The sequence below is a fragment of the Lissotriton vulgaris genome, unplaced genomic scaffold, assembly GCF_964263255.1.
Source record: "Lissotriton vulgaris unplaced genomic scaffold, aLisVul1.2 SCAFFOLD_1197, whole genome shotgun sequence".
NCBI lineage: Eukaryota > Metazoa > Chordata > Amphibia > Caudata > Salamandridae > Lissotriton > Lissotriton vulgaris.
The window spans coordinates 92,501-97,500 of NW_028253713.1; positions in this window are offsets into that span (position 1 = coordinate 92,501).

Consider the following 5,000-nt stretch of genomic DNA (forward strand, 5'->3'; position numbering starts at 1 on the left):
CCCAGGGCCGTAGCACACGACCCGGGGCCCGGCCGGGCCCCTGGGCTCCCAAGCCCGGAGGCGCAGGGGAAGCCTTCCCGGGCCCTCCGGATCCCGTCCCGGGCACCCTGCCACGCAGCAGGACCAAGGACAGAGCCCGGGATGGGGAGGCCGCCCTCCCCGGGCCCTCAGGGGCCCCGGCCGAAGCTGCTGAACTCAGCCGAGCGAGGGGAGGCTCCCCGGGCTCGAAGGAAACCACGTCCTGGTCCTTTGTCAGTGCGGCATGCCGGGGGACCGGGCCCAGGGCCGGGGCACCCGACCCGGGGCCCGGCCGGGCCCCCGGACCCCATCCAGGGCTTCCTGCCACGCGGCAGGCCCAGGGACGGATCCGGGGCTGGGGCGGCAACCTGGCATGTCCAGCTGCCGGCTGAGGACCGCTAGGCCGAGGGGGGTCCCAGAATACCTTGTCCCTACCAATCCGGAGGAAAATTACCCCCATTTCTTGTAATCCGTGCACACGAGGTGACAGAGGGGACCCAGGGCGCAAAAGTGCCCGACCTCCTGGAGCCCTCGCTGGGACCTGGGAGGCGAGTGGCACCCCATCGGGACTTCCAGGGAAGTCCGGCCATCTGGTCACACCATAGGAAAGCATTGCGGGCGACCAGATGGCCGAGGCGAGAGGGGCGACCAGATGGCCAGGAACGAAATGACGCCAATCTGTCTGCCCCGGGCCTGTAGGGCTCAGGAGCTGCGGGGGCCCCTGGGCTCCGGGACTGCAGGGCTCTGGGACTGCAGGGCTCCACGGCTGCAGGGCTCCGGGGCTCCGGGGATCCGGGGCTCCAGGGATCGCGGGCTGCAGGGCTCCAGAGCAGCAGGGCTCTGGGGTTGCAGGGCCCGGGACCCATGGAGCCCGTCCCAGGACCCATGGAGCCCGTCCCAGGCTCTTCCCCACGCCGCGGGTCGGAGGAGGGAGCCCCGGATGCCTGGGAGGTGTTGCCCGGGGCACATCCCATCTGGTCCCCAGGAAGGGGACCGCCAGCACAGGCAGGCGGGCCCGGGTGCTGCCTGGCCCCGTCTCAGCATGGCCAGACCTCACGGAGGCCTGCCTGAGCAAACTCGGAGGAAAAGGCCCATCGGCGATGGGGCTGAGAGGCAGGTTCGTACCCGGGCCCCTGGGGGCCCCGGCGGGTGGGCCCGGGTCCTGCCATCCCCGGATTCAGAACCGCCAGACCTATCGGAGGTCGGAATGTAGGAAAAAACTCGGAGAAAAGGAACCATCGGGAAGGGGCTGAGAGGCAGGTGTGTTCCCGGGCCCCTGGGGGCCCCGGCGGGCTGGCCCGGGTGCTGCCTGGCCCTGTCTCAGCATGGCCAGACCTCGCGGAGGCCTGCCTGAGCAAACTCAGAGGAAAAGGCCCATCGGCAAGGGGGCTGAGCGGCAGGTACATACCCGGGCCCCTTGGGGCCCCGGCGGGCATGCCCAGGTCCTGCCTTCCCCTGATTCAGAATCGCAAGACCACACGGAGGTCTGACTGACCCTCTCCCTACTAATCCGGAGGAAAATTACCCCCCTTTCTTGTAATCCGTGCACTCGAGGTGACAGAGGGGACCCAAGGCGCAAAAGTACCCGACCTCCTGGAGCCCTCGCTGGGATCCGGGAGGCAAATGGCACCTCATCGGGACTTCCAGGGAAGTTTGGCCATCTGGTCTCCCCCATTGGAAAGCATTGCGTGCGACCAGATGCCCGAGCGGTACCGTGCGACCAGATGGCCGGGATCGAAAGTGCTTCACACCCCGAGCCTTCGTGGTAGGGCTCCTGCCTGCCTGCCTGCCTGCCTTTCCTGCCTGCCTGCCTCCGTCCGTCCGCGGCGGACGGGAAAGACCATCCGCCATCCTAATTTACCCCAGGCTTAACGGGTCACCCTTAACATAGCCAGGACGATGGGGCCGATTATGATGGCGGACGGGAAAGACCGTCCGCGGTGGCAACGGACAGGAAAGACCATCTGCAGGGCGGACGCGAAAGTGAAGGCCCGTCCCGGGCACTCGGCCATGCAGTGGAGAAGTGTGGCTCAATGGTTAGCGAGTCAGACCCTGATGCAGAGGTCTAGCCCGGGACCAGGGTTCGATTCCCCGCCTCGGCGGGTCTTGGGCTCAAAATCCCACGGAACTGATAATTTTCGCCTCGGTGCCTATTCCAATCATGGAGTCCCACTCACCAGCCTGGGAGGGGTGTCCTGCCTTCCCCTGATTCAGAATCACCATACCACACGGAGGTCTGACTGACCCTCTCCCTAGTAATCCGGAGGAAAATCACCCTCTTTTCTTTTAATCCGTGCACATGAGGTGACAGAGGGGACCCAAGGCGCGAAAGTACCCGACCTCCTGGAGCCCTCGCTGGGATCGGGGAGGCAAATGGCACCTCATCGGGACTTCCAGGGAACCCCGGCCACCTGGTCGCCCCATTGGAAAGCATTGCGTGAGACCAGATGGCTGGGATCGAAAGTGCTTCCCACCCCGAGCCTTCGCGGTAGGGCTCCTGCCTGCCTGCCCACGCAAGGCAGGGCTCCGGGACCCCGGCTGGGCCTCAGGCGCGGGGTGGACCACCGGAGCTCTCAGGCACAGACGCCCGAAGGGAGGACTGCCCGGGACCCGCGGACCCCGTCCTGGGCACTCTGATCTGCCGCCGGCGCCGGGGATCGAACCGTGATTCCCCAGATGGGGATATCCCAAAAATCCGGCCTGGGAGGTGCTCACCAGGACCAGTTGGATGGTAAATTAAACTTACCTCTTATCCTAGAGCGCCCCCCAGCGCAATGCGTTGTAACGGTATGCGTTGTAATGCCCGCGTTGTAGTGGTAGTGCGGAGTAAAAGATGCGTTGTAACGGGTGCATACCGTGAGGATGTATGTTGTTACAACGCGTACCATTACAACGCGGTATTCACGGTTCGATCCCCGGCGCCGGCGGCAGAAAAGCCCAGCACCATTTCACTCTGGGAAATAGCTGACGCCGCGGCTAGGGCGGCTGACTCCGGAATCTGGAGATCACGGTTCGATCCCCGGCGCCGGCGGCAGAAAAGCCCAGCACCATTTCACTCTGGGAAATAGCTGACGCCGCGGCTGGGGCGGCTGACTCCGGAATCTGGAGATCACGGTTCGATCCCCGGCGCCGGCGGCAGAAAAGCCCAGCACCATTTCACTCTGGGAAATAGCTGACGCCGCGGCTAGGGCGGCTGACTCTGGAATCTGGAGATCACGGTTCGATCCCCGGCGCCGGCGGCAGAAAAGCCCAGCACCATTTCACTCTGGGAAATAGCTGACGCCGCGGCTGGGGCGGCTGACTCCGGAATCTGGAGATCACGGTTCGATCCCCGGCGCCGGCGGCAGAAAAGCCCAGCACCATTTCACTCTGGGAAATAGCTGACGCCGCGGCTAGGGCGGCTGACTCCGGAATCTGGAGATCACGGTTCGATCCCCGGCGCCGGCGGCAGAAAAGCCCAGCACCATTTCACTCTGGGAAATAGCTGACGCCGCGGCTGGGGCGGCTGACTCCGGAATCTGGAGATCACGGTTCGATCCCCGGCGCCGGCGGCAGAAAAGCCCAGCACCATGTGACTCTGGGCAATAGCTTGCTTAATCTTCCCGACGGCCCCTAGCGACCCTTACGGGTGACTGTGCGCTTTACAAATGTGGATTATTATTATTTGGGCCGATTCCGATCCGGTTCGTAAAAGCACATCCGCCCGAATCTGTCGGACAACCACGTACGCCCGGGGGGGGGGAGGACTGCCCGGGACCCGTGGAGCCCTTCCCGGGTAATTTGCCGTGCCGCTGGCCTCCTGGAGATGGGTACCCCGGACGCGTCTGGGGGAGGTCTGCCCGGTGGGTGCCCCGGACGCCCGGGGGAGGTCTGCCCGGGACCCGAGGAGCCCTTCCCGGGTACTTTGCCATGCCGTTGGCCTCCTGGAGATGGGTGCCCCGGACGCCTGGGGGAGGTCTGCCCGGGACCCGTGGAGCCCTTCCCGGGTACTGTGCCATGCCGTTGGCCCCCTGGAGATGGGTGCCCCGGGGGAGGTCTGCCCGGTGGGTGCCCCGGACGCCCGGGAGAGGTCTGCCCGGGACCCGTTGAGCCCTTCCCGGGTACTTTGCCATGCCGTTGGCCTCCTGGAGAAGGGAGGTTTTTTCCCAGGCACATCTCATCTGGTCCCCCCTGGGCAGAGAACTGCAAGAAGTGTCTGGGCATACCTTGTCCCTAGTAATCCGGAGGAAGGCTACCCCTCTTTCTTCGAATCCGTGCGCACCGAGTGACAGAGGAGACCCAAGGCGCGAAGGTACCCGACCTCCTGGAGCCCTCGCTGGGATCTGGGAGGCAAATGGCACCTCATCGGGACTTCCAGGGAAGTTCGGCCATCTGGTCGCTTCCATAGGAAAGCATTGCAGGAGACCAGATGACCGAGGCGATCCTGGAGACCAGATGGCCGAGGGGATCCGGGAGACCAGATGCCCGAGGGGATCCCGGAGACCAGATGGCCGAGGGGATCCCAGAGAACTGATGGCCGGGCACGAGAGTCAAGCCAGCCGGTGCCACTCTGTGCCCCGACGAAAAAGGGAACTGGCGCCAGGGAACGGCAAGGTGGGGACCGGAGGCCCAGGGCCGTGGCACCCGACAAGGGGCCCGGACGGGCACCTGGACCCAGCCTAGGCTCCGATGCACGGAGACGCAGGGGACGCCTTCCCGGGCCCTCCGGACCCCGTCCCAGGCACCCTGCCACGCAGCAGGACCAAGGACAGAGCCCGGGATGGGGAGGCCGCCCTCCCCGGGCCCTCAGGGGCCCCGGCCGAAGCTCCTGAACTCAGCCCAGCAAGGGGAGGCTCCCCGGGCTCGAAGGAAACCCCGTTCTGGTCCTTTGGCAGTGCGGCAGGCCGGGGGACCGGGCCCAGGGCCATGGCACCCGACCCGGGGCCCGCCCGGGCCCCCCTGACCCCATCCAGGGCTGCCTGCCACGCGGCAGGCCCAGGGAC